Raw genomic sequence first — 10,000 nt, forward strand, 5'->3', positions numbered from 1 at the left:
GTAACTCGGCGTCCGTGAGACCGACCGACTCCGCTTTACCGCCGGAGCTAGAGTGGGGCAAGGGGCACCGTTGGGTACCGGAACGATCACGTTCGCACACCGGGAAGTCGAGTGCCGGGCCGCTGAAAGCGAGCAGGGTGCCACCGCTCGGGGCCCCGGTTTGTCCGTCCCACCCGGAGGCCCATATCTCCGGAAGGCACAGGCCGATTTCCTCCGGGTATGGCTCGTTGTGTGCGGCCGGACCAGGCGCAGCGGACGGTACCGAGCACTCGGAGGTCCGGCGCTGCCCGCCGGAGGTACAGCGAAAGGCTGCAAACCACTTTCCGCCGCCTCCCTCCGCGGGCGTGAGACCGACGGTCATCGGGTTTGGTTCCGCGGCTCGAGCAGGACGAGGGGCAGCGAACGGTACCGGAACGAACCCGGTCGCACACCGGGAAGTCGAGTGCCGGGTCTCGAAACGGAGCCGGGTCGGCCCAGTTTAAAACGGAGAAGAGAGTGCTGCCCTCTGCGGGTGAAAACCTGGAAGTACGTTGGTTAATGATTTCCAGTTCACCCCGCTTGGTCAGGCCCACTCGGAGGCGGATAACTCGGGAACGCCGAGGCCGATTTCCTCCGGGTATGGCTCGTTGCGTGCGGCAGGAGGAGGCGCAGCGTTCGGTACCGAGCACTCGGAGGTGCGGTGCTGCCCGCCGGAGTGACAGCGAAAGGCTGCGCACCGCTTTCCGCCTGCTAACTCGGCGTCCGTGAGACCGACCGACTCCGCTTTAGCACCGGAGCTAGAGTGGGGCAAGGGGCACCGAAGGGTACCGGAACGATCACGTTCGCACACCGGGAAGTCGAGTGCCGGGCCGCTGAAAGCGAGCAGGGTGCCACCGACTCTTCGGGCCCACTCGGAGGCTGATATCTCAGGAAGGCCGAGGCCGATTTCCTCCGGGTATGGCTCGTTGCGTGCGGCAGGAGGAGGCGCAGCGTACGGTACCGAGCACTCGGAGGTGCGGTGCTGCCCGCCGGAGGCACAGCGGAAGGCTGCGCACCGCTTTCCGCCTGGTAACTCGGCGTCCGTGAGACCGACCGACTCCGCTTTAGCACCGGAGCTAGAGTGGGGCAAGGGGCACCGAAGGGTACCGGAACGATCACGTTCGCATACCGGGAAGTCGAGTGCCGGGCCGCTGAAAGCGAGCAGGGTGCCACCGCTCGGGGCCCCGGTTTGTCCGTCCCACCCGGAGGCCCATATCTCCGGAAGGCACAGGCCGATTTCCTCCGGGTATGGCTCGTTGTGTGCGGCCGGACCAGGCGCAGCGGACGGTACCGAGCACGCGGAGGTCCGGCGCTGCCCGCCGGAGGTACAGCGAAAGGCTGCGAACCACTTTCCGCCGCCTCCCTCCGCGGGCGTGAGACCGACGGTCATCGGGTTTGGTTCCGCGGCTCGAGCAGGACGAGGGGCAGCGAACGGTACCGGAACGAACCCGGTCGCACACCGGGAAGTCGAGTGCCGGGTCTCGAAACGGAGCCGGGTCGGCCCAGTTTAAAACGGAGAAGAGAGTGCTGCCCTCTGCGGGTGAAAACCTGGAAGTACGTTGGTTAATGATTTCCAGTTCACCCCGCTTGGTCAGGCCCACTCGGAGGCGGATAACTCCGGAACGCCGAGGCCGATTTCCTCCGGGTATGGCTCGTTGCGTGCGGCAGGAGGAGGCGCAGCGTTCGGTACCGAGCACTCGGAGGTGCGGTGCTGCCCGCCGGAGTGACAGCGAAAGGCTGCGCACCGCTTTCCGCCTGCTAACTCGGCGTCCGTGAGACCGACCGACTCCGCTTTAGCACCGGAGCTAGAGTGGGGCAAGGGGCACCGAAGGGTACCGGAACGATCACGTTCGCATACCGGGAAGTCGAGTGCCGGGCCGCTGAAAGCGAGCAGGGTGCCACCGCTCGGGGCCCCGGTTTGTCCGTCCCACCCGCAGGCCCATATCTCCGGAAGGCACAGGCCGATTTCCACCGGGTATGGCTCGTTGTGTGCGGCCGGACCAGGCGCAGCGGACGGTACCGAGCACTCGGAGGTCGGGCGCTGCCCGCCGGAGGTACAGCGAAAGGCTGCAAACCACTTTCCGCCGCCTCCCTCCGCGGGCGTGAGACCGACGGTCGTCGGGTTTGGTTCCTCGGCGAGAGCAGGACGAGGGGCAGCGAAGGGTACCGGAACGAACCCGGTCGCATACCGGGAATTCGACTAGCGGGCCGCCGAAAGCGAGCACGGGGCCCCGGTTTGTCCGTCCCACCCGGAGGCCCATATCTCTGGAAGGCACAGGCCGATTTCCACCGGGTATGGCTCTTTGTGTGCGGCAGGACCAGGCGCAGCGGACGGGACCGAGCACTCGGAGGTGCGGCGCTGCCCGCCGGAGGTACAGCGAAAGGCTGCAAACCACTTTCCGCCGCCTCCCTCCGCGGGCGTGAGACCGACGGTCGTCGGGTTTGTTTCCGCGGCTAGAGCAGGACGAGGGGCAGCGAACGGTACCGGAACGAACCCGGTCGCACACCGGGAAGTCGACTAGCGGGCCGCCGAAAGCGAGCACGGGACCCCGGTTTGTCCGTCCCACCCGGAGGCCCATATCTCTGGAAGTCCGAGGCCGATTTCCTCCGGCTAACTCGGCGGGCAATGTGTCCCCCCCTACCCCCCACGATCTTCGGCTGATTACCGTGGCTGGACCGGATCAAGGAGCAACGGAACCGTGCCAGAACGACGTCGGTCGGACGGCGTGAACTGATAGTGCCGAGGCCGGAAACCGAGCCGGAAATGTGCACCGATTTATTGGTCCCACTCGCAGGCCCATATCTCCGGAAGGCCGAGGCCGATTTCCTCCGGGTATGGTTCGCTGCGTGCAGCCGGAAGGGGAGCAGCGGACGGCACTGAGCAGCCGGAGGTGCGGCGCTGCCCGCCGGAGCTGCAAGCGAAAGGCTGCGCACCGCTTTCCGCTGGTTAACTCGGCAGGCCGTCAGGCCGACCGACTCCGCTTCAGCACGGGAGCTAGAGTCGGGCAAGGGGCACCGAAGGGTACCGGAAGGATCACGTTCGGACACCGGGAAGTCGAGTGCCGGGCCGCCGAAAGCGAGCTCGGGGCCCCGGTTTGTCCGTCCCACCCGGAGGCCCATATCTCGAGAAGGCACAGGCCGATTTCCTCCGGGTTTGGCTCGCTGCGTGCGGCCGGACGAGGTGCAGCGAACGGTACCGAGCACTCGGAGGTGCGGCGCTGCCCGCCGGAGGTACAGCGAAAGGCTGCAAACCGCTTTCCGCCTCCTCTCCCCTCGGGCGTGAGACCGACGGTCGTCTGGTTTGCTTCCGCGGCAAGAGCAGGACGAGGGGCACCGAGCGGTACCAGAACGAACCCGGTCGCACACCGGGATGTCGAGTGCCCGGCCCAAACCCGCTACCCCCCCCCCCCCACCCGAAAGCGAGCCCCGGTTTGTGGATTAAAAGTGAAGCGGCAAAGATTTGTAAAACAGCGTGAAATGATGAACCAGAAGCCCAAAGTAATGGTGGGAATAAAAGTTCCGAAATGTGAAATGGTGAACCAGAAGTTGTGTGAACTGTTTAACCCAAAGTGGCAAAAATGGATTAAAAGGGGTGAAATGATCGACCGCAAAGCAGGGCAAGCATTAAACAAAAGCAGCAGCATTTTTTAAAAAGGGACAAATGGTTTACCAGAATCCCAAAAGAATGCTCAGAGACTTAAGTCCCAAAGGGGCAAATGGTTAACCAGAAGCTGGGTGAACTGCTTAACCCAAAGTGGGAAAAAGGATAAAAAAGGGGTGAACTGATCAACCAGAAGTCGACAACAATGTGCGGCGATTAAGTCTGAAAGAGGGAAAGGTTGACCGGAAAGCAGGGAAATGATTAAACAAAAGCAGAAAAATTCAGTAAAAAGGGGCAAGTGGTGAACCAGAAGTTGGGTGAACTGCTTAACCAAAAGTGGGAAAGAGGATTAAAAGGGGAGAAATGTTGAACCAGATGTCGAAAACAATGCGCGGCGATGAAGTCTGAAAGAGGAAAAGGTTGACCGCAAAGCAGGGAAAGGATTAAACAGAAGCAGCAATATCTTTTAAAAAGGGACAAATGGTGAACCAGAATCCCAAAAGAATGCTCAGAGACTTAAGTCCCAAAGGGGCAAATGGTTAACCAGAAGCTGGGTGAACTGTTTAACCAAAAGTGGGAAAAAGGATTAAAATGTTGTGAAATGATTAACCAGAAGGCGAAAGCAAAGTGCGGCGGCGAAGTCCTAAAGGGGGAAAGTTTGACAAGAAAGCAGGGAAATGATTAAACCAAAGCGGAAAAATTCAGTAAAAAAGGGGCAAATGGTTAACCAGAAGCAGGGTGAACTGCTCAACCCAAAGTGGGAAAAAGGATTAAAAGGGGAGAAATGTTTAACCAGATGTCGTAAACAAGGTGCGGCGATGAAGTCGGAAAGAGGGAAAGGTGGACCGCAAAGCAGGGAAAGCATTAAACAAAAGCAGCAACATTTTTTAAAAAAGGGACAAATGGTGAACCAGAATCCCAAAATAATGCTCAGAGACTTAAGTCCCAAAGGGGCAAATGGTTAACCAGAAGCTGGGTGAACTGTTTAACCAAAAGTGGGAAAAAGGATTAAAAGGGGTGAAATGATTAACCAGAAGGCGAAAGCAAAGTGCGGCGGCGAAGTCCTAAAGGAGAAAAGGTTGACCAGAAAGCAAGGAAACGATTAAACAAAAGCGGCAACATTTTTTAAAAAGTGGCAAATGGTTAACCAGAATCCCAAAATAATGCTCAGAGACTTAAGTCCCAAAGGGGCAAATGGTTAACCAGAAGCTGGGTGAACTGTTTAACCAAAAGTGGGAAAAAGGATTAAAAGGGGTGAAATGATTAACCAGAAGGCGAAAGCAAAGTGCGGCGGCGAAGTCCTAAAGGAGAAAAGGTTGACCAGAAAGCAGGGAAACGATTAAACAAAAGCGGCAACATTTTTTAAAAAGTGGCAAATGGTTAACCAGAATCCCAAAATAATGCTCAGAGACTTAAGTCCCAAAGGGGCAAATGGTTAACCAGAAGCTGGGTGAACTGTTTAACCAAAAGTGGGAAAAAGGATTAAAATGTTGTGAAATGATTAACCAGAAGGCGAAAGCAAAGTGCGGCGGCGAAGTCCTAAAGGGGAAAAGGTTGACCATAAAGCAGGGAAATGATTAAACAAAAGCAGAAAAATTCAGTAAGAAGGGGCAAATGGTTAACCAGAAGTTGGGTGAACTGCTTAACCAAAAGTGGGAAAGAGGATTAAAAGGGGAGAAATGTTTAACCAGATGTCGAAAACAATGCGCGGCGATGAAGTCTGAAAGAGGAATAGGTCGACCGCAAAGCAGGGAAATGATTAAACAAAAGCAGAAAAATTCAGTAAAAAGGGGCAAATGGTGAACCAGAAGCTGGGTGAACTGCTTAACCAAAAGTGGGAAAAAGGATTAAAAGGGGAGAAATGTTGAACCAGATGTCGAAAACAAGGTGCGGCGATGAAGTCTGAAAGAGGAATAGGTCGACCGCAAAGCAGGGAAAGGTTTAATCAAAAGCAGCAATATCTTTTAAAAAGGGACAAATGGTGAACCAGAATCACAAAAGAATGCTCAGAGACTTAAGTCCCAAAGGGGAAATGGTTAACCAGTAGCTGGGTGAACTGTCCAACCCAAAGTGGGAAAAAGGATTAAAAGGGGTGAAATGATTAACCAGGAGGCTAAAGCAATGTGCCGCGGTGAAGTCCTAAAGGGGAAAAGGTTGACCAGAAAGCAGGGAAAGCATTAAACAAAAGCGGCAACATTTTTTAAAAAGTGGCAAATGGTTAACCAGAATCCCAAAAGAATGCTCAGAGACTTAAGTCCCAAAGGGGAAATGGTGAACCAGAAGCTGGGTGAACTGGTGAACCAAAAGTGGGAAAAAGGATTAAAAGGGGAGAAATGTTTAACCAGAAGGCAAAAGCAAAGTGCGGCGGCGAAGTCCAAAAGGGGAAAAGGTTGACAAGAAAGCAGGGAAATGATTAAACCAAAGCGGAAAAATTCAGTAAAATGGGGCAAATGGTTAACCAGAAGCTGGGTGAAATGGTTAACCAAAAGTGGCAAAAAAAGATTTAAAGGGGAAAAATGATTAACCAGAAGTCGACAACAATGCGCGGCGATGAAGTCTGAAAGGGGAAAAGGTTGACCACATAGCAGGGAAACGATTAAACAAAAGCGGCAAAATTTTTTAAAAAGTGGCAAATGATTAACCAGAATCCCAAAAGAATGCTCAGGGACTAAGTCCCAAAGGGGAAATGGTTAACCAGAAGCTGGGGGAAATGGTTAACCAAAAGTTGCAAAAATGATTAAAAGGGGTGAAATGATCAACCAGAAGTCGAAAATTATGTGCGGCGGTGAAGTCTGAAAGAGGGAAAGGTTGACCAGAAAGCATTAAACAAAAGTGGCAACATTTTAAAAAAATTGGCAAATGGTTAACCAGAATCCCAAAAGAATGCTCAGAGACTAAGTCCCAAAGGGGAAATGGTTAACCAGAAGCTGGGGGAAATGGTTAACCAAAAGTTGCAAAAATGATTAAAAGGGGTGAAATGATTAACCAGGAGGCTAAAGCAATGTGCCGCGGTGAAGTCCTAAAGGGGAAAAGGTTGACCAGAAAGCAGGGAAAGCATTAAACAAAAGCGGCAACATTTTTTAAAAAGTGGCAAATGGTTAACCAGAATCCCAAAAGAATGCTCAGAGACTTAAGTCCCAAAGGGGAAATGGTGAACCAGAAGCTGGGTGAACTGGTGAACCAAAAGTGGGAAAAAGGATTAAAAGGGGAGAAATGTTTAACCAGAAGGCAAAAGCAAAGTGCGGCGGCGAAGTCCAAAAGGGGAAAAGGTTGACAAGAAAGCAGGGAAATGATTAAACCAAAGCGGAAAAATTCAGTAAAATGGGGCAAATGGTTAACCAGAAGCTGGGTGAAATGGTTAACCAAAAGTGGCAAAAAAAGATTTAAAGGGGAAAAATGATTAACCAGAAGTCGACAACAATGCGCGGCGATGAAGTCTGAAAGGGGAAAAGGTTGACCACATAGCAGGGAAACGATTAAACAAAAGCGGCAAAATTTTTTAAAAAGTGGCAAATGATTAACCAGAATCCCAAAAGAATGCTCAGGGACTAAGTCCCAAAGGGGAAATGGTTAACCAGAAGCTGGGGGAAATGGTTAACCAAAAGTTGCAAAAATGATTAAAAGGGGTGAAATGATCAACCAGAAGTCGAAAATTATGTGCGGCGGTGAAGTCTGAAAGAGGGAAAGGTTGACCAGAAAGCATTAAACAAAAGTGGCAACATTTTAAAAAAATTGGCAAATGGTTAACCAGAATCCCAAAAGAATGCTCAGAGACTAAGTCCCAAAGGGGAAATGGTTAACCAGAAGCTGGGGGAAATGGTTAACCAAAAGTTGCAAAAATGATTAAAAGGGGTGAAATGATTAACCAGGAGGCTAAAGCAATGTGCTGCGGTGAAGTCCTAAAGGGGAAAAGGTTGACCAGAAAGCAGGGAAAGCATTAAACAAAAGCGGCAACATTTTTTAAAAAGTGGCAAATGATTAACCAGAATCCCAAAAGAATGCTCAGAGACTAAGTCCCAAAGGGGAAATGGTTAACCAGAAGCTGGGGGAAATGGTTAACCAAAAGTTGCAAAAATGATTAAAAGGGGTGAAATGATTAACCAGAAGTCGACAACAATGCGCGGCGATGAAGTCCTAAAGGGGAAAAGGTTGACCACATAGCAGGGAAACGATTAAACAAAAGCGGCAACATTTTTAAAAAAGTGGCAAATGATTAACCAGAATCCCAAAAGAATGCTCAGAGACCAAGTCCCAAAGGGGAAATGGTTAACCAGAAGCTGGGGGAAATGGTTAACCAAAAGTTGCAAAAATGATTAAAAGGGGTGAAATGATTAACCAGGAGGCTGAAGCAATGTGCCGCGGTGAAGTCCTAAAGGGGAAAAGGTTGACCAGAAAGCAGGGAAAGCATTAAACAAAAGCGGCAACATTTTTAAAAAAGTGGCAAATGATTAACCAGAATCCCAAAAGAATGCTCAGAGACTAAGTCCCAAAGGGGAAATGGTTAACCAGAAGCTGGGGGAAATGGTTAACCAAAAGTGGCAAAAAATGATTAAAAGGGGTGAAATGATTAACCAGGAGGCTGAAGCAATGTGCCGCGGTGAAGTCTGAAAGAGGGAAAGGTTGACCAGAAAGCATTAAACAAAAGTGGCAACATTTTTAAAAAAGTGGCAAATGATTAACCAGAATCCCAAAAGAATGCTCAGAGACTAAGTCCCAAAGGGGAAATGGTTAACCAGAAGCTGGGGGAAATGGTTAACCAAAAGTTGCAAAAATGATTAAAAGGGGTGAAATGATTAACCAGGAGGCTAAAGCAATGTGCCGCGGTGAAGTCTGAAAGAGGGAAAGGTTGACCAGAAAGCATTAAACAAAAGTGGCAACATTTTTAAAAAATTGGCAAATGATTAACCAGAATCCCAAAAGAATGCTCAGAGACTAAGTCCCAAAGGGGAAATGGTTAACCAGAAGCTGGGGGAAATGGTTAACCAAAAGTTGCAAAAATGATTAAAAGGGGTGAAATGATTAACCAGGAGGCTGAAGCAATGTGCCGCGGTGAAGTCCTAAAGGGGAAAAGTTTGACCACAAAGCAGGGAAAGCATTAAACAAAAGCGGCAACATTTTAAAAAAAGTGGCAAATGATTAACCAGAATCCCAAAAGAATGCTCAGAGACTAAGTCCCAAAGGGGAAATGGTTAACCAGAAGCTGGGGGAAATGGTTAACCAAAAGTTGCAAAAATGATTAAAAGGGGTGAAATGATTAACCAGGAGGTTGAAGCAATGTGCCGCGGTGAAGTCCTAAAGGGGAAAAGGTTGACCAGAAAGCAGGGAAAGCATTAAACAAAAGCGGCAACATTTTTTAAAAATTGGCAAATGATTAACCAGAATCCCAAAAGAATGCTCAGAGACTAAGTCCCAAAGGGGAAATGGTTAACCAGAAGCTGGGGGAAATGGTTAACCAAAAGTGGCAAAAAAAGATTTAAAGGGGAAAAATGATTAACCAGAAGTCGACAACAATGCGCGGCGATGAAGTCTGAAAGGGGAAAAGGTTGACCACATAGCAGGGAAACGATTAAACAAGAGCGGCAACATTTTTAAAAAAGTGGCAAATGATTAACCAGAATCCCAAAAGAATGCTCAGAGACTAAGTCCCAAAGGGGAAATGGTTAACCAGAAGCTGGGGGAAATGGTTAACCAAAAGTTGCAAAAATGATTAAAAGGGGTGAAATGATTAACCAGGAGGCTGAAGCAATGTGCCGCGGTGAAGTCCTAAAGGGGAAAAGGTTGACCAGAAAGCAGGGAAAGCATTAAACAAAAGCGGCAACATTTTTAAAAAAGTGGCAAATGGTTAACCAGAATCCCAAAAGAATGCTCAGAGACTAAGTCCCAAAGGGGAAATGGTTAACCAGAAGCTGGGGGAAATGGTTAACCAAAAGTTGCAAAAATGATTAAAAGGGGTGAAATGATTAACCAGAAGTCGAAAATAATGTGCGGCGATGAAGTCCTAAAGGGGAAAAGTTTGACCAGAAAGCAGGGAAAGCATTAAACAAAAGCGGCAACATTTTTAAAAAAGTGGCAAATGATTAACCAGAATCCCAAAAGAATGCTCAGAGACTAAGTCCCAAAGGGGAAATGGTTAACCAGAAGCTGGGGGAAATGGTTAACCAAAAGTTGCAAAAATGATTAAAAGGGGTGAAATGATCAACCAGAAGTCGAAAACAATGTGCGGCGATGAAGTCCTAAGGGGGAAAAGTTACCCAGAAGGCAGGGAAATGATCAAACGAAAGCAGCCAAAAAATTATTAAAAGAGGGGAACTGATGAACCAAAAGGTGAGAAACGGCCCGCAGAGACTAAGTCCAAAACGGGAACTGGTGAACCGGAAATGA

The sequence above is a fragment of the Heptranchias perlo genome, unplaced genomic scaffold, assembly GCF_035084215.1.
Source record: "Heptranchias perlo isolate sHepPer1 unplaced genomic scaffold, sHepPer1.hap1 HAP1_SCAFFOLD_305, whole genome shotgun sequence".
NCBI lineage: Eukaryota > Metazoa > Chordata > Chondrichthyes > Hexanchiformes > Hexanchidae > Heptranchias > Heptranchias perlo.